Source organism: Macaca nemestrina, chromosome 11 (genome assembly GCF_043159975.1).
Source record: "Macaca nemestrina isolate mMacNem1 chromosome 11, mMacNem.hap1, whole genome shotgun sequence".
Taxonomy (NCBI): domain Eukaryota; kingdom Metazoa; phylum Chordata; class Mammalia; order Primates; family Cercopithecidae; genus Macaca; species Macaca nemestrina.
The window spans coordinates 129,104,608-129,124,931 of NC_092135.1; positions in this window are offsets into that span (position 1 = coordinate 129,104,608).

The window sequence follows — 20,324 nt, forward strand, 5'->3', positions numbered from 1 at the left end:
ACCTGTGTCCCAGGGTACTCCCAGTTAGTGGGAATAGGAGAAATGTACCGGTTCACCTCCAGGCCTGCACCCCAGAGGACAGAGGCCCTGTGCCCAGGAACACCATCTGTAGAAATAGGTTCTTTTAGGGTCACCTGTGATGGGGAGTGGCCTGCCATGCAGCCTTGTGGTTAGTGCTGGTGATGTGGCTACACCCAGCCAGTGCCCAGTGGGATTTTACCTCCAGCTCCTGAACAGCCGATTCGAAATCTTAGTTCAAGGTGATCCCAGCAAACACCAGTAGGGGAGAGGAGTGTAAACGAGGGAAGGAGACTGGGCTTGGTGGCTCATGCCTATAATCCCAGGACTTTGGGGGGCCAAGGCGGGAGGATGGCTTAAGCCCAGGAGGTCAAGGCTGCAGTGAGCTATGATTGCGCCTCTGCACTCCAGCCTGGACGACATAGCAAGACCCTGTCTCAAACAAAATGAAAAGGAACCACCAGAGAAGGGAGGACAGCCAGTACTGGTGAGTCCTAATGCAGTGGCCATTGAGGGCAGCTGAAGCCTGATCCTGCTGGGGCGTCATGGGATGGGAGAAGGCAGAACACACACCACACAGCATAGTCAGCCCACCTGACAGGGAGCTGAGGTATTTGTAACCTGTTGGTCTTGGAGAAAGGCTGTGAGGAGGGAGGTGGTTAATTCCTCCACACTTTTGTCCCACTCTGGAGAGGAAACCCCCAGGCAAAGAAATGCAGATGCGAGGTGGGGGTCAGCCCACATGCACTGGAACGGTGACAGCTGACAGCGGTGACAGCGGCATATGGTGTAGGGGTGGAGGGAGGACAATGCTGAATGCCTGTGAGGCATCCACAGACCCATGCCCAGGTGACCTGCTATGCCTCTAAGAATTAGTTAGACTGGGACCTAGCAGGGCAGCCATTGGGGAGGCAGGGAGCTGGTTTACCCGCAACAGCACTGGTGTGATTGGGCAGGATGGGCCAGGCTGGAGCCCATTCTCCACCCCCCAGTCCCAGGATTTCCTTTGTGAAACAGGTGTGGGAGTTGCGTGGGGTCATGTTGTGGTCCTGTCCTGCAGGGACAATGAAAGGACCTATAGACATGGTGGAAGGGACTGGGTACTCCATGGCTGCAGCTTCTGGACTGAAGACACTTCCTTTTTCTGGCGTATTGAGGTCCCCCTTTATTGTAAATGTTGGACAACCTAACCCAAACTAGGCTTAAGCAAAATGAGAATGTATTAGCTCCTATAAAAGTCAGGAGAGAGTTCTGGTTCAGATGTGGTTTGCTCCAGGGGCACGGGCCGTTTCCTTCTCTCTATAGCAGAGTTAGTTCCATTCTAGCTGCAGCAGCAACAGCTCCCAGCCTACAGAGGTCAAGTGTAGCAGAGAGGGTGAGCCGGCCCGTCTCCCCGCAGCAAAAGGCATCACAGCTCTGACTAGGTCCTGTGTCCCTCCTAGTAGCCATCACTGTGCCCAGGAAAATGCAGGGGGCTGTTTGGCCAGGTTGGAGCTGCACAGCCTCCTTTGGAACATGAGGATAAAATCCACAGAAACCGTGAGCACGGAGCAGGGAAGAAAATGATTCTCCAACTGCAGTGTGGGTAACCTGTTACCAAAAGGGTTGGGAATGGACACTGGGCAGCTAAAAACAGCACATGCCCCCTCCAGTTGGCTGTGGGTCTGCAGCCAGGACCTGTGCTCACCCTCTGCTTTTCCCCTTTTTCCCCCATCACCACCTCCTCACCAGAATGAATGCTCAAGTGGCCAGGAGAGAGAACTCTTAGCTGGCTCAAGCCGCTGACTTGCAGTGGATCCTGGCAGCTGGATCCCCCGGGCAGCAGTGAAAACTAGCCTCCCGTCCCCAGGGAAATGTGTGGGCACTGCTGGTTGTCACAGTGACTGGGGGATGCTGTGGGCTACTAGTGAAGGTCAAGAATGCAATGCACAAGACAGACCACACAATAAAGAATCATCCCATCAAAACCCCAAGGGCATCCTCCTAGACAGTCACTATCACCTGGGCTCATCTGTGGATCTGTGGATGCTCTCCCACACTGGCCTTGCATTGTGGCTCACGTTGCCCGTCGTGGACCATAGGGATCCCTCTTGAAGAGTGGAAACCGCACATGCTAAACAGCCACATGCCGGAGTCCCCATCTTCATCCTGCCGAGTGCAGTTCTGTTGACACATCCACTACTCTTGGTTAGGTCCTGGAGGCAGGGAGCAGGTTTTTCCTTCTCAAATCCTTCCCAGCACATGAATGAGTAGACCTGTCACCATCAGGAGCATTTTGGGATACATTAAGATTTGGCTTAGGCCATTGTATTCAGAATGGTTTATAAATGTGATCACTGGAGAGGACTGTTTTAAGTACAGCCAATTTCAAGCAACAGCCCCTGATAGGGGCTTTTGAGAGGGAAGTTTAGAGCTGGAAAGAAGAGTGAGCAGGTATATTTCCTATTACCATGCAGTAGCTGAGACTGCTCTGGCTGTGAGTTTGGGGACAGTCTGGCTGAGGCCGGGCCTGCAAGTTGTAGGGACCAAGGCCCTTGGTCCCCTAAACGTTCGCTGAACACTCACATGAGGCAAATTGATTAATAGGAGAAAGGCGTACACATTAATGTATACACATGGGAGCCTTCAGAATGAAGACCCAGAGGTACAGAGGAAACTGTCTTCATGCTTAGTTTCAACAAAGATGGACAGCCTTGTAGAAATAGGACTGGACAAAAGGGTCAGATTTAATGCTGACAGACTGTGTGGGGAACCCAGCAAGGCCTGTCTGTCTAGATTCTTCTCGGCCTCTCTGAGCAGCATTCCTTCCTCTGGGGCATGGGGCAAGATCTCTGGAATGGGGGTCTCATGACTGACGGCAAACAAGGTAGATCAGATCATTTTGTTATGGCCAGTTCTTACACAAGGCTGGGAGAAAATTCAAGTAATACTTTTAGGTTTTCTGCCTAGCTTTGGGGAGAATGGGTTCTGGTTTCTATGGCCCCTTGGGAAAGGATTGAGTTTGTACGGCTAGCCTTGGGGGAGATGGGACTGAGAGATAGGAGGGCAGGAGATCAGGGGAAAACTTTCCCTTCTGAGGCCTTGGTTTTGCAGTATGATTGTCTAAGCTCCAGCAGAGTCTAGCATCTTCACCAGGCTTAGCTCAAACCCTGGCTGTGAACATTGTCTCAAGACCGTCAGTTGGCCTGGTGCAGTGGCTCACACCTGTAATCCCAGCATTTTGGGAGGCCAAGGCAGGCAGATGACTTGAGTCCAAGAATTGGAGATCAGCCTGGGCAGCATGGTGAAAACTCGTATTTTGTATTTTTCAAAAAAAAAAAAAAAAAAAATCAAAAATTAGCGCCTGTAGTCCCAGCTATTTGGGTGGCTGAGGTGGGAGGGTCACTTGAGCCTGGGCAGTCAAGGCTGCAGTAAGCTGAGATTGTACCACTGCAATCCAACCTGGCTGACAAAAGGAGACCCTGTCTCAAAAAAAAAAAAAAGAAAGAAAGAAAAGAAAAAAGCCATCAATCAATTGGTTATTAATTATTTATTTATTTATTTATTTATTTATTTGAGACAGTCTTGCTCTGTTGCCCAGGCTCAATCTCAGCTCACTGCAACCTCCACCTCCCAGGTTCAAGCAATTCTCCTGCCTCAGTCTCTTGAGTAACTGGGATTACAAGCATACTCCACCACATCTGGCTAATTTTTGTATTTTTCGTAGAGATGGGGTTTCACCATTTTGGCCAGGCTGGTCTCGAACTTCTGACTTCAAGTGATCCGCCCACTTCAGTCTCCCAAAGTGCTGGGAGCCTCCGCACCCGGCCCAGTTGGTTATTCTTGAGATAGGTCGGTTCCAGCATAGTGATACATCCAAACGCAGAAGAAAGTCCAGGAAGCCCCATCCTCCTGTACCTGCCTGTCTGGTCTCTCCAGTCCACTGTGCCAGGGACACAGGACCAGGTGAGAAGTCCTTGGCTTTTCAGATACCACCTGGTCTCCATCCTCCCCACCCCCACCCTTGAGGACAGCCACCCTCCCACTGGCCATGAAGCCTGGCACTCAGGCCATCCCTCAGTCACGGAGTAAGTAAATACCCAGGATCCAGGGAACCAAACTGCCAGGTAAAGGTAGCCATGAGACTCAGGGGATACCTGCCATGCAACCTGTCCTGCCAAGGCCCCAGGCTCAGGGCCATGTTGGAGTCAACCAGGCCTGCAGCCACCAGTGATCCTTCAGAGGAAGGACAGTGCTTCAGGCTGCTGGTACAGGCTCTGGCTTCGCTGGGAAACTCAGGAAGGCCCTCGGTCCCCAGGCAGCTCCCGCTCTGCATGTGCAAGCGCAGCAGGTACTTATTACACCTCAGCCAGTCACAGGGGGTCGGAGCAGGGATTTGAACTGGAGAAGTGCCCTTGCCAATGTCCCAAGATGTTTCTCCTGGCCAAAGCCAGGAGAAACGAATGAGGAGTACAGAGGAGCTGAAGGCGCCTGTTTGTTGGGAGTCTGGAGGAAAGGAGGTGCCAATCGCCAAGGGGCAAGGAGGAAAGTGTCCAAGGCAGAGAGCCAGGTTGGTCCCAGCAGCAAGGCTGAGCCAGAGATCCAGGCTCAGGCTCCTCCAGGAGGGGCCTCGAGGTTGAGAATTTAAAAAGAAGAGTTCTGTTCAGGTCTGGGGAGTGTCTGATCTTATGTAAGGAGTGCATCAAGGAGATGAGTGGAGAAGCCCATTTGTCTCCCACTGGGGTCAGGATGAAGGGTCTGGGCTGACTAGCTCCAGAAGAAGCCGACCCCTTGGGACTGAGTTCTCCTTTAAACCTTTCTCTTCCTCTGTTCTGCCCTTCTCCTGCTGCCACTGCCAGCAGTCAAACATGGACTGTGTGTACCATGTTCCGGGGAATCTGATGACACCCTGGACACTGATGTGTGGATTGCAGTCTGCTGCAGGATGACATGGGAGTTTAGCTGTTTTTTTCTAATGGGGCTCCATTCTGTGAGTCTGATAGGAGGTGCTTTTAACGCACTGATAAACCAGCCTCAGGGAGGTATTACGTACAGAAGATTCCCAAGGCTGCAGTTGCTGAAAGAGACCTGGGCTACTGGCGGGGAACTAGGTGAGCCCCCGTAGCTGAACAGAGCTGCCCAAGAGAAATGGAATAGAGGATCATGTGGTGTCTGTTTTGTGCCTTTAGCGGTCAGTGTTTCAAATGTATTTGGGGACGTTGCTTTCTCTGCGGGAACAAGCAAAAGAATCGTTTTGTTCTGATGAGATTAGGAATGAATTCAGTGAAAGAAACTTCCAACTCCCTTGTCCATCTCCCTTCATCCCATTCATTTGGCAAAACCACAACCCTGGGGCAAATCCAGTTCTCTGCCTCCTGCGCACTTGGACTCGTACAGCTAAACTTTGGGAAGCTCAGCCGTGCAGGCCAAACTCACTTGAAATTCATGACCATGGGCTCCAAGTGGGCCTCGATGCTGCCAGGGATCAAATCACATTTTATTCCCCAAGACACTTCTCTTCTGTACTCAGACCTACCCCTTCTCCTCCCTATTTCACCGGACCTCCAAGCCTCACCACCGAGTCTCCCCACCTACCAGCACCCTCTTGAGTATCCACCCCACTTCACCCGAGGCAATGACTGATCTGATTTCTGTCACAAGAGACGCATAGACACATAATTTTGCCTGTTCTAGAAACTAACATAAATTGACTCAATCAGTTTGAACCTTTTTTACCTGGCTTCTTTCACTCATCTTAATATTTTAAACCTAAATCGTATTTCTATATATATCAGTAGTTTATTCCTCTTTATTTCTGAGAAGTATTTCATTGTGTGAAAATGCCATAGCGTGTTTATCTGCTCACCTGTTAATGGACATTCAGATTGGTTCCAGTTTTTGGATTTTTTTTTTTTTTCTTTTGAGACAGAGTTTCACTCCTGTTGCCCAGGCTGGAGTGCAATGGGGCGATCTCGGCTCACCACAACCTCCACCTCTCAGGTTCAAGCGATTCTCCTGACTCAGCCTCCCAAGTAGCTGGGATTACAGGCACGCACCACCACACCCGACTAATTTTGTATTTTCAGTAGAGACGGGGTTTCACCATATTGGTCAGGCTGGTCTTGGCCTCCTGACCTCAGATGAGCTGCCCACCTCAGTCTCAAAGGCATGTTTTTAATTCTACTGGCATTTTTATTTTGGCTAATTTGCTGTCCATTTTATTAACTTGTTTGGTTAGTTAATATCCGACATAAAATCAAGGGTAATTTTTTTTTTTTTGAGGGTCTTGCTCTGTCACCCAGGTTGGAGTGCAGGGGCATGATCAACTCACTGAAGGAACATTTCTTGGTCCAGGCTATAGGCTGGCCTTAGAATCAGCTCACCTGCAAAGGTGTCCTATTGTCAGGGACGTCTTAACCAGAGTGACTGCACCTCGAATAAAGGCCAGATAAAGCCAGACTTGCTGGGTTACATTCCCTGGGGGTTAGACACCCTTCATCAGAAGATGTTTGTAGTTCAAAGAAGGGGTTAGTCATGCTAACCAAATGGAGACCCAGAATGTCCCGGTATTTAAAGAACAAAGCATCTTTCATTTGAGAATAAGTTTCACTTTAAAGGTAATAGTACTCTCATAAACTCTTGCTAAAATCAATAGTTACATAGGAAAATAACAATGCTAATAGCCTGTCACAAGCTGATCACAAGCCTTTGTTTATAAAGTCTGCTATTCTTAGCCTTAACATCCCATGTAAGCAAGTGTTACATTTAAGTTAGGGGAATTCCTTCTCTTGCTTTCTGAGGACACCCTACTCTGTAATAGAGTAGTTTCTAGTAAACTGTTCTACCTTTGCTATGCACTGTGACTCGCCCTCTTTCCCACATGAAATCCAGGAACTCGCTCTTGGAGTCTGGGATAAGACTGCTTTTTCCAGTTATACTGTGTGTTCCTGGCTTTGAGGGTCATCCTGGGGGACGGAAGCTGCCCATATGGACCCCTCAGCTCTGTGATCCCAGGTGCAAGATTGGGACAGCAACCTGGTGGCATTCCAGGGCACCCTTGGTATTCTACTGGTCTCCATCCTTCCAAAAGGACACCCCCCAAGAGGCTGACCACAGGCCACAGGGGGAGCACTGGGAGGACTGTGTGTTTGGAGAGGGTGAGAATGGGGGAGAGGTGTTGGCCAAACTCTTCCATCTTTCTCACAGTGACCTCTCAAGTTACCTCCCTGGAGTGAGCCAAGGACCTTCAGTGGGCTCCTGTAAAGGGGGTCAAAGCCTTTTGTGGGTCAGGTGGGTTAAGGTGCTCTTCCTTCTCAAGGCTCTCTTGGCCTCCTCAGAGCAAAGATGATCTAGGGATGGGCCAAAGTGAGCACCAGCAAACCCTACAGGGAGTCCCAGCTGGGGAGAGAGGGGAGCACCAGCAAATCCTACAGGGACCCCCAACTGAGATGAGAAGGGAGCACCAGAAAATCCTACAGGGAGTCCCTCAGTTGGCAGCACCAGCAAATGCTACAGAGTCCCAACTGAGGTGTGAAGGATGGAATGAAAGGGAGCCCACCTGAGCGGCAGTGGCTGGAACTATCAGCGCCCGCCACCACACTCAGCTAACTTTTGTTTTGGGTTTTTCTTTCTTTCTTTTTTTTTTTTTGTAGAGACAGGGTTTCACCATGTTGACCAGGCTGGTCTTGAGCCACCTGCCTTGGCCCCCCAAAGTGCTGGGATTTCAGGTGTGAGCCACCATGCCCCGCCAGAACCTAGTCTTTGAAATGCCAAGGCAGGGAATTAGGGGAGGTGTGGGTGGTGGGGCATAGACAGAAATGCCCCATGTACCAAACAGCCGGGCTCCATCCTCCTGCACTGGCCAGTGGCCTCCCTTGCAGAATTGACCCACAAGGCCGTATCCTAGAGGCAAGAGGAGGCAGCAAAGCCTGGAACAGAGGCCTGTGGAATTGGGAATCAGGCCACATGTTTAACTCATGCAAAGTAGCTCCCTGGAAACCTGCAGAGGAGAAGCGACTTAACACACACATCCCAAACCCTCTGGGCCTCTAGGCACCCTCAGCCTGCAGCTGCTGGGGGAATGGAAAGTGCCTCCTTTCTCTTCTCCCCCCTGCACTATTCACAGGGAGCCACAAACACAGAAAGGCCTCATTCACAAGCTCCAAGGCCTGGCCCTCCACCGAAAGCTTTCTGAAAATGCAAATGTCTCAGAAGTGGATTCGTCTTTTCAAACACTTTAAAGTGGCATATTCCCACGGAGCTGTGAAGCAGACCAAGATTTCCCTGGGCAGGAGACGCCTTAAAAATAACATTTGCATTTCAAGGAAGCAGAACTTCCAGCTGTGAAGTCCGGCTTGAAAATAGAAGGTGGGAGCCTCAGCTCTTCCGGCATGTGCAGGCACGAAGCCCCCACTTTCCCTGTCTGTGCCCCACCGCCACCTTGGCCTTACCTCCTCCATCCTTTCATTCAGTGCTAGCTTAGGAGTGCCCATAGTAGCCCTGGGTGACTGGGGACTCACAAGACAGAGCTGTTGCTCACCAGAAGCTCAAATCTAGTGAGCTGGACAAGCCTCTAAATGAGTCAATTCCGCTCCCATTCCAGGGACCCTGGGTCTGCCTGTTCCCTTCCCCCATAGAACCAGGAGGTTCTGGGTTCAACTCTCCTCAGAGGAGCAGATCTCCACTGTGGTGAAAAGCACAGGGCATTTCTGTCTATGCCCTACCACCCACGCCTCCCCGAATTCTCTGCCTTGGCATTTCAAAGATTAGGTCCTGGCGGGGCATGGTGGCTCACACCTGAAATCCCAGCACTTTGGAAAGTCAAAGCAGGTGGCTTGAGACCAGCCTGGTCAACATGGTGAAACCCTGTCTCTACAAAAAAAAAAAAAAAAATATATATATATATATATATATATATATATATATATGAAGATTAGCTGGGCATGGTGGCGGGCACCAATAGTCCCAGCTACTTGGGAGGCTGAGGCAAGAGAATCACGTGAACTTGGAAGGCGGAGGTTGCAGTGAGCCAAAATTGTGCCACTGCCCTCCAGCCTAGGCAACAGAATGAGACTCTATCTCAAAAGAAAAACAAACAAAAAACAAAGGCTAGGTCCCTTCCCTGGCTTCTGACTCTAGCCTGCAGCCAGGCCTTCTAGGGGGCCCCTCCCTCCCCTGGAGGCTTCCCCTGGAGGAGCGGGTGCCCTCTCCTCTCTCCTCTCAGGCATCAGATAGGATTCAAGCTGAGATAAACATGAAAACAACAGAAAGCAACAGAATCCTCTCCTCTCAATACCTTCCCCATTCACCACCAAGACATCACTCTGTTAAAATGTACATTTCCCCACCCTGATGATACAGGATTTTATACCACATATTTATTGTCTGCTCTTTTTTACCCACTTCTCAAAGAAATCTTTCCATGTAATATCTCATTTTTAAACAGCTGCATGGCGTTCCATCATATGCCTGTTTCATAATTGATCAAATGAGATTCTACAGAGCTTACCATAGTGCCCATGTACTGCTCAAAGAATCCTGGCTACAATATTAGTTAGACCCATTTACAGGGAGCAGGGAACCTAGCCCCATCTGGCTTAGACAATAGGGGAACTTAATGGTTTATGTCACTGTAAAGTCTAAAGGTAACACAGGCTTTGGGGAGAGCTTAATCTGACACTCTCTTTTCTTTCCCACTGCCCCCCTTTGCCTTCCATGATATCAGCTTCCCTCCCCTTTGGTTGTAAGATGGCAGATCCTGGAACAGAGCCAAAAGCACCCACAGATACAATGGGACTTTCTCTACATCTAGAGAGAGTGCCCACAAGCCTGTGAATTTCCCAGCATTCTGAGCAAGAGTCCTATAATTCACTCTAATTGGACCAACTCAGGCCACATCCCCACCAATGACTGGGCCCCAGGGAACTGGGAATGTGTTGACTGGCTGAGGCTGTTTGCGGGCCACCTAGGGGCCACCTGTGAGTCGGATAGGGATTAGCTTCCCTTGAAGTGAATAGGCTGTGTGAGAGAAGGCGGAATATCCTAATGAAAATTGTGTTATTTTAGTAAAGAAGTGTGGGAAACCAAAATATGCCACCCAAAAATATTCTTTGGCATATTTTGGGATGGCTATTCAGAGCGGCTACAGACACAGGAATAGCTCTGGAAACTTGTGTTTTTGCGGGGAGTTTTGAATCTGTGGTAGGAATCTACATTAGTGAAGTAAATTGTGGATGCAAACAGACTTCCTCTGAGACCCCTTTATCTGCCTTATCCAGATCTCTCAGGAAAAAGAGACTAAAAGTCTGACACTTTTAAAGTCTGATAGAAAAACTTTTTTTTTTTTTTTTGGAGACAGGGTCTCACTCTGTCACCCAGGCTGGAGTGCAGTGGCACAATCTCAGCTCACTGCAACCTCCACCTCCCGGGTTCAAGCCATTCTCCTGCCTCAGCCTCCTGAGTAGCTGAGATTACAGGAGCGTACTACCACGCCCAGCTAATTTTTATATTTTTAATAGAGATGGGATTTCAATGTGTTGGTCAGGCTGGTCTTGAGCTCCTGACCTCAGGTGATCTGCCTGCCTCAGCCTCCCAAAGTGCTGGGACAACAGGCATTAGCCACCGTGCCCATCATGACAGAGAAATTTTATCACAAGCTGCCATCTGAACTCATATTGCAGGAAGAAAGACTGAAGTTTGTCAACACACTGGACATCTACTCTTTCTGGAGGCTGTTGCTTGTGAGCCTTCATCCGCATAATAAGACAGCCTTAGCTCACCATGCATCTCCTCCTCTCTCCTTCCCATAACCTATCGCCACCTCCCCCAAGATGCTCCAAGCCTCTCTTCCTTTCCATATGGTGTAGAAACTTCAGCCATCTGGCCTTCTTTTAGTCTCATATTTTGTGTGGCCCCTATGCACATGTTCATGTTAATACATTTGTGTGCCTTTTCTCCTATTTATATATTGCCCATTTATTTCAGCAAACTTAAAGACTCAAACCTTCAGCAGGGGAGGGAGAGATATTCTATACCCCAGAATCAAGGATTGCTGAGAAGGCCATCAACACATGTCTGTTTTCAGTACTGGTTTTTCTTTATCTTTTTCTTTTCTTTTCTTTTCTTTTTTTTTTTTTGAGGTGGAGTCTTGCTCTGTCGCCCAGGCTGGAGTGCAGTGGCATGATCTCAGCTCACTGCAACCTCCACTTTCCAGGTTCAAGCATTCTCCTGCCTTGGCCTCCCAAGTAGCTGGGATTACAGGCGTGTGCCACCACACCCAGCTAATTTTTTGTATTTTTAGTAGAGATGGGGTTTCACCATGTTGGCCAGGCTGGTCTTGAACTCCTGACCTCAGGTGATCCACCCACCTCAGCCTCCCAAAGTACTGGGATTACTGGCGTGAGCCACCATGCCTGGCCTGATTTTTCTTTTTTTAACCATTCTCCTACTAACAGATATTTAAGTTTCTTCAATCTCACTTTTATAAATAGTACTGCAATGAACATCCTTAAACACATATTTTTGCCAAGGATTCCTTCTCAGTGCCAATCTCCCCTGATTTCCAGACCCCCTCAATGTCCTCCTCAGATTTGTCCTGCCCTTCTTGTTCCATACTTGGGGTCCCAAGAACAAGCTGCCTGATGCCTCTACTATCATTACCTCTGTTGGGGCCCAGAAACCAATACCCCAAAATATGGTGCCTGGACATCCTGAATTGAAGAAGATGCCTCAAGGCAAGTTCTTTCTGGCCTCCCCATCCAACTCACCACCCCACCCTCAATCCTTTGTCTCTCTCAAAATACAGGAAGAAGTTGTTCTCTGAAGTTCCTTTATCTACTTAAAGTCTGGACACACCAAAGGAACAACAAAAAACAAAAAACAAAAAACAATTACCTCTGGTCCCATCCTTGAGTTTTCATTAACCGTACTCATATCTCAGGAAGAAAGAATAAAGTCTGTTAACACACTAGATGGACTTTTTTTCCCCCACAAACCATTGTATCTGCTCTGTGGGCCCAACAGACTTGGTCCCAGACCACAGTATATTCTTCAAGCACATTGAATTCCCCTAAAAATCATTTGCTATCCGCCTAAAATAATCCACACTTCCCCATCTTCCTTTCCCCTAAGAAGAAGGGTATATAAGCATCTGCACCCCATTGAATTAATGGATAATCATTCTCCTGCAATTCCCCTACGCTATGCATATTAAAATAAATTTATATGCCTTTTCTCCAATTAATCTGCCCTTTGTGAGTTGATCTTTCAGCGAACTTTCAGAGGGCAAAGGGGAAGTTTTCCCCCTGGCCCTTACATTTCCATAGCCTGAGTAACAAAGACAGAAATGAGATAGGAGGCCTTCTTCTTCCTTTTTTTTCTTTTGATTCGGAGCCTTTCTCAGTCGCCCAGGCTGGAGTGCAGTGGTGCAATCTCAACTCACTGCAACCTCCACCAGGAAGGCCTTCTAAAATTGGGAAATCCAAGGCGTTCAGTTCGCACTCCACAATGGCCAATTGTGGCAATAGAGTACTCAACTAGGGCCAGAAATTCCAGTGAGATACCCTCCTTGGCCCACTTATCATGTGTCTTTAAACTAATTATTTGCTGTTTGTCCCACGTGTCTGTGTGAAGAGACCACCAAACAGGCTTTGTGTGAGCAACATGGCTGTTTATTTCAGCTGGGTGCAGGCGGGCTGAGTCCGAAAAGAGAGTCAGCAAAGGGTGGTGGGATTATCATTAGTTCTTATAGGTTTTGGGATAGGCAGTGGAGTTAAGAGCAATGTTTTGGGGGCAGGGGGTGGATCTCACAAAGTACATTCTCAAGGGTGGGGGAGATTACAAAGTACATTGATCAGTTAGGGTAGGGCAGAAACAAATCACAATGGTGGAATGTCATCAGTTAAGGCTATTTTCACTTCTGTGCATCTTCAGTTGCTTCAGGCCATCTGGATGTATACATGCAGGTCACTGGGGATATGATGCCTTAGCTTGGGCTCAGAGGCCTGACACTCTTTCCTTTAAAGCAGGCACAGCCTTCCAAGAGGCTGTCTTGGCATCAAATAAATTACTCTTCCTGTATCCCACCAATGGGAAAATCATGGAAGTCTGCAGAAATATGACTGTAGTGAATGCTGTAGTGTGCTACCCAGATCAAGGCCTTCATTCCCCCAGATGCCAGAGGGTTGGCTGCTTGTAGTTATGCCTGTCTCTGGGTATTGCCCTTGGCTAAAGTAAGCTGCCTCACCCCAAGATCACACCACTTCCCCAAAGGCAACATGAATCAATGACAGGGCCATGTGGGGGAAAAAAATGTCTGGAAAATGTCTTCTCAAAATTCATGTCTCATTTTGAGAAGACTCTGAAAGATCATCCCATGATGTTTTTTATGTGTTTCAGTCACCTACTGTCACATAACAAACCACCCCAAAATTTAGTGGCTTAAAACAAAGTGATTTATTTTTCGTGATTCTTTGGATTGACAGGGTTCAACCGGGTGGGTCTTCTGCTCTAAGTGGTAGAGATGAAGTTACTCATGCAAACGCATTCAGTTGGGAGTTTGGTGGGAACTACAGCACCCAAGATTAATTGCCTCTCATCCTCTAGAGTCTCTCTCTACATTGCCTTCCTTGTGCAGTAGTCTAATATGGGCTTCTTTATGTGTCACAGCTGAATTCTGAGGAGTGTTTCAAGAGGACAAGCCCCTTTGTGGGGGCACTTATCAAGTCTCTGCCCAGGCTGGAGTGCAGTGGCTCAATCACAGCTCATACAGCCTCAACCTCCTGGGCTCAAGTGATCTTCACGCCTTATCCTCCAGAGTAGATGGAACCACAGGTGCACGCCACCATAATCAGCTCATTTTTAAAAATTTTTTGTAGAGACAAGGTCTCACTATGTTGCCCAGGCTGGTCTCGAACTCCTAGGCTCAAGCAATCTTCCCAACACAGCCTCCAAAAGTGCTGGGATTACAGGCATGAACCACTGTGCCTAGCCCATTAAAAATTTTTATTTTTTTTAGAGACAGAGGCTTTCACTTATCACCCAGGCTGGAAGGCAGTGGCCCGATCACAGCTCACTGCAGCCTGTATCTCCGAGCTCAAGTGATTTCTGCACCTCAACCTCCTGTGTAGCTGGGACTTCAGGCATATGCCAACACACCTGGCTCATTTTGGTTTTTGTTTGTTTTGGTTTTTTTGGTTCAGACAAGGTCTCGCTATGTTGCCCAGGTGGTCCTAATCTCCTGGGCTCAAGAGATCTTCCTGCCTAGGCCTCCCAAAGTGCTGGGATTACAGGCATGAGCCACCATGCCTGGCCTGAGCAGTGCACTTTTAAATAACCTGTGGGACAAATCAAAAAGTCGCAAGGCCTTTTTAATTGTTCTGTGATTTCAACTACACCGGAGGCTGAGTTAGGAGGATCTCTTGAGTCTGGAAGATCAATGCTGCAGTGAATGGTGATAGAGCCACTGCACACCAGCCTGGGCAACAGAGTGAGACTTCGTCTCAAAAAAAAGAAAAGAAAGAAAGAAAGAAAAGAAAAAAGAAATGTGTTGCTCAATTTCCATATTCAGGAATTTCTAGGTATCGTATTGTTAATGATGATCAATTTAATACCTCTGTGATTGATTACTAATTTAATACCTCAGAAAATGTACTCTGTGTATCTTCAATCCTTTGAAATTTATTAAGGTTTGTTTATTAAGAGGGCCCCGCATATGGTCTAACTTGGTGAATGTTCTATATGCTTTTTTACACAGTCTCTCAATCTCTGTCTTTTACATAAAAGTATTTAGGGCCGGGCTTGGTGGCTCACACCTGTAATCCCAGCACTTTGGGAGGTTGAGGCAGGCGGATCACCGAGGTCAGGAGATCGAGACCATCCTGGCTAACATGGTGAAAACCCATCTCTACTAAAAATACAAATATTATCCAGGCATGGGGGCACACACCTGTAATCTCAGCTACTCAGGAGGCTGAGGCAGGAGAATTGCTTGAAATAGGAAGCGGAGGTTGCAGTGAGCTGAGATCGTGCCACTGCACTCCAGCCTGGGTGACAGAGTGAGACTCTGTCTCAATTTTGTTTTTAAAAGGATAAAGTCAACCCTCTCTTTCACTCTTCCGTCGTCTCACAAGCATTCTTGGTCAGATAGACCTAAATGTGAACATTGTGGGCTACTGTACAAAAAGATCACCCGAGTCTGGCTGCAGTCATTGAACTAGAAAAGCCGGAAGGATCCTGGGTGGTGTGGAACCCATATTCCACACCGGTGCATTTGAGGATGCTTTAACAGCACCTTGAAATAATAAGACCAATGCACAGATCTATATGTGTAAGGATGTGCACAGAAGTGCCTTTTATAATTGCATGAAAGTTCATTTTATTAGGGGACTGATTAGAATAAACTATGGTTAATCATATGCATAATACTATTCAACCTTTTGAAATAGTGATGTTGGCCTACAGATGACATGGAAGGATATCCAGAATGTGTATGTCCAGTGAGAAAAGCAAGTCACTGAACACTATGTACTGGGTAATCTCGTTTGTATAAATTTATTACGGGCAATGAGATCACAGTATAAGGTGTACAGTATGGACGGCATCTAGTTTTGAACCCTGCTATATGCCAGGACATAACACAGTGATTAACAGATTAACATGTAGTGGGTTCTCAATAAATATTTGTTGAATATAAACTTAATTAAAAATCTGGACTGCTAACCCCCTAGTTACTAGTAATAGGACAATGGATGATAAGTTTTTCTTTTTTAATGACTTTAAGTTTTATTTTTTTCCACAAGAAACATGCTGAGAAGAGGATTGCGCAGGCTGCTTTCAAAATAACACCAGAATAAATACATACGTAGTGTAAGCAAGCGAACACTATTGTATCAAAAGCCCCTCGTTGTATCTGTCAGTGGCGGAGGCAGTCAGCGGTTCACTGAGGTTCTACTGAGCTCCGTGGACCGCAGAGTTGTCTTCACAACTCTGTTTGTTTCTAGGGACCAACTAGTGACTTTGTGATGTCAATCTGTCCCAGGTCCATGGCCAAAGAGAAAAAAATAACGCTGAAAAAGTCAAAATTCTTAGAATTCTTAGAGAATTATAAAACTGCATAGGGGCTGGGCATGGTGGCTCATGTCTGTAGTCCTAGCACTTTGGGAGGCTGAGGCAGGCGGATGACCTGAGGTCAGGAGTTTGAGACCAGCCTGGCCAAGATGGTGAAACCCCATCTCTACTAAAAATACAAAAATTAGCTGGGTGTGGTGGTGTGTGCCTGTAGTCCCAGATACTCAGGAGGCTGAGGCAGGAGAATCGCTTGAACCCAGGAGATGGAGGTTGCAGTGAACCGAAATTGCACCACTGCACTCCAGCCTGGGTGACAGAGTGAGACTCCATCTCAAAAAAGAAAACAAAACAAAAAAACTGCACAAGGATATGAATTTCTGAATAGATTTCTGAGTCACATTCCACTATCCGGAGAATAAAGATAAGTTCATAATTATTGTGTCCAGTATGAAGCACATACCGGAAAAAGACTTTTGAAAGGATGCAAGTAGAGAACAATTCTTTCTTTCTTTTCCTTTGGTTTTTTTTTTTTTTTTTTGACAAAGTCTCGTTCTGTGGCCAGGCTGGAGTGCAGTGGCGCAATCTCGGCTCACTGCAACCTCCACCTCCCAGGTTCAAGCAGTTCTCTTGCCTCAGCCTCCCAAGTAGCTGAGACTACAGGCGTGCACCACCATGCCCAGCTAATTTTTGTATTTTTATTAGAGATGGGATTGCACCATGTTGGCTAGGATGGTCTCGATCTCTTGACCTCATGATCTTCCAGCCTCAGACTTCCAAAGTGCTGGGATTACAGACGTGAGCCACTGAGCCCGGCCGATGACAATTCTTTCTACCACAGTAATCACAGGAGTGGTAACAAAATGATTCTTCTCAGACTAAAATGAAAAAACCCAATAAAATCCCTGAGCTTCCAGGATCAGAGAATGGCACAGAAAGCAGTATAAGAGGCCAGGAGAAAATATAAGATTTTAAATATTTTATGTATACCTTTCTTTTTATTTTGCACTGACTAAAAAATAAAGAAAAAAATATTTAAGTTAGCTCACAAAATACTTTTTTTTAAAAAAGACATGGAGGACATTAGGAAGACAGGGAAGAAAATTAGGTCCAAAGAAAGAAAGTGAATCTAGGGATGAGATTAATACACAAAATGTTTGCCTTGAAAGTCCTTTACACTTGCTAGATATGGGTCACAATTTGACTCAGCTTCCCAGCAGCCTATGCAAAGAAGAAACAAGACCAGCTGTATTACTCACAATGTCCATTGGATGAAAACAAATCCGCTGCTCAGAAGACGAATTCCAAGACCAGAAAGGTATTTCTTCCACGTGTTTCTATCCAAATGGCCTGTGTCACATAGTAAACAAGGCCCTAAAACCATCTTTACAGTAAACAAAACAATGAGTACCACGAGGATTGCTAAACTCCATTATTTAAGTTAACACATTTTAACCCATGTGAGTGTAAATAAAGCAATCCTACCGGGGTGGGAAAGCATGGGGTTATCCAAGCCACCACATTCAATCCCAGAATAAATGCTAATGAGGAATGGAGCTCTCTCATGCATGAATGAATGTGTGACTGCCCATGATATCATGATACAATAAAAAATATGCATTTAGTCTTCATCCCAAGTTCCTGGCACAGAACTCCTAAAACCCTTCAAATTTCTGAGTGATAGGAGTGAGGAGTATTTGTTACACATCATAAACCTTCTGCAACCAAACCTGAGTTTATGCTAATAAGCTGACTCTTGGAGGCTGGGGCTGATGGCCAGAGGAAATAACCATGTATTTAAAGGGTTGGAACTTTCAGCTCCCTTATTCTCTATTCCCCTGACCCCCACTCCCTACCCCCTACTCCCCTATTCACCCCAACCTCCAGAGAGTGGAGAGGGGCTACAGATTGAGGTAATCACTAATGACGAAAGATTTAATCAATCATGTCTACATAACCAGAACCTCCACAAAAACCCCAAACAAGCTGGGTGCAGTGGCTCATGCCTGTAATCCCAGCACTTTGAAAGGCTGAGGTGGGAGGATAGCTTGAGGTCAGGAGTTCGTGACTAGCTTGGCCAACGTGGCAGAGCCCTGTCTCTACTAAAAATACAAAAATTAGCTGAGCGTGGTATCCTGCACCTATAATCCCAGCTACTTGGGAGGCTGAGGCAAGAGAATCACTTGAACTCGTGGGGTGGAGGTTGCAGTGAGCTGAGATCATGCCACTGCACTCCAGCCTGGGTGACAGAGAAAGACTATCAAAAACAAACAAACAAACAAAAAACAAAGGCATTTGGAGAGCTTCTGGGTGGGTGAGTATCCATTCTGGGAGAGGGGTAGGCTCCAACTTCATGAGGACAGAAGCTCCTCGCTTGGGAGCCTGAGGGAACTTTCCCTATGTACCTGCTCCTCACCTGGCTTCCATCTGTGCCTTTATTATATCCCATATAATAACCAGTAAACAGAAATCAAGTGTTTCCCTGAGAAACACTGTTAAAACAAATGCTGTTACAACAAATTACAGGACCTGAGGAAGGGTTCATAGGGGTCCCCAATTTGTAGCCAAGTCAGACAGAAGTGTGAATAACCTGGGGACCCACTATTTGAGATTGGCGTCTGAAGTGGGGGGCAGGCTTGTGGGACTGAGCCCTTAACCTGCATGCTTTGATGGAACTCTAGTTTGTTCATGCTAGAATCAAATCACTGGACACCCAGCTGGTATCCGCAGAGAACTGGAGAGTTTCGTGATATGGAAAAGCTATATATTTGGTGCCGGAAGTGCTGTTAGTAGAGAGCATGCTTTTTCTTTGTACTGCCATCGAGACAAGTCTTCCTACATGTTTCTTTAATTCCACCAAATGTTTGCTAAGTATTGAACAGTAGTGAGTTTGAGGTTGTGGCTCTGATCTAACAAGGATCCAGAACATTCCACATTGCTGGTTAAGTGTAAATCTCAGTGTCTGAATAGACAGCTACACAGGGTTAACAACCTCTTCTGAAAGTCAAGGGGCCCAAATAGAGGCCACTGGAACCCTCACAGAGCGGGGCCAAGCAGACAGGCCACTCCAGTTTCAGCTTCAGACTCACACACAAATGACTGGACTCCAAATTCTTGTATCAGTGTTCCTGAGCTTTTCAGGTTCAAGAACCATTTTTTTTTTTTTTTTTTTTTGAGACGAATTCTCACTCTGTTGCCCAGGCTGGAGTGCAGTGGCACAATCTCGGCTCACTGCAAGCTCTGCCTCCCGGGTTCACACCATTCTCCTACCTCAGCCTCCCGAGTAGCTGGGACTACAGGCGCCTGCCACCACGCCCGGCTAGTTTTTTGTATTTTTAGTAGAGACGGGGTTTCACCGCGTAAGCCAGGATGGTCTCTATCTCCTGACCTTGTGATCCGCACGCCTCGGCCTACCAGAGTGCTGCGATTACAGGCGTGAGCCACCGAGCCCTGTTCAAGAACCATTTTTAATGCTCCCCATGTGTATAATAGTAATCATACTGTTGGAATTGGTTGACTGAAAAATATACACAATGGCCGGCTGCAGTGGCTCATGCCTGTAATCCCAGCACTTTGGGAGGCCGAGGTGGACGGATCACTTGAGGTCCAGGAGTTCGAGACCAGCCTGGTCAACATGGTGAAACCTCATCTCTACTAAAAATACAAAAATTAGCCAGGCATGGTCGTGGGTGCCTGTAATCCCAGCTACTCAGGAGGCTGTGGCATGAGAATCACTTGAACCCAGGAGACAGAGTTTGCAGTGAGCCAAGATTGCACCACTGCACTTCAGCCTGGGCGACAGAGCGAGACTTCATCTCAAAATAAAAATAAAAATAAAAAAAGAAAAAGAAAAGTATGCACAATGACAGACCCCTTTTTAAAATTTATGCATGTAATAAATACTCATTGTAGAAAACTCAACCACGCAAAAATCAAAGTTTTTTTTTAAATCACCTTTTTGCTTACCTGATGCCCAGACAGGTATCATTCTATTGGAGTGGGAGGTCTTTTGGGCAGGTGGGGGGCCAGGGTCTATCTACTTCTCTCTAGGGAAGCCAACAGGGAATCAAATATTCTCTCTTCCAGTCTCTTTATAACTAGTACATAGTCATGTGATCTGAGCTTAGCCTATCAGATGCTCCTGCCAAGGACTTTGGATTGTGAGGAAGTGATGCAAAGGCCCTGTGGTCAACCAGAGATTTTTCACAAAGGCTGCACAGAGTCAAGAGTCCAATAGCATGGTCCTGAGGGGCCAGCAGCAATAA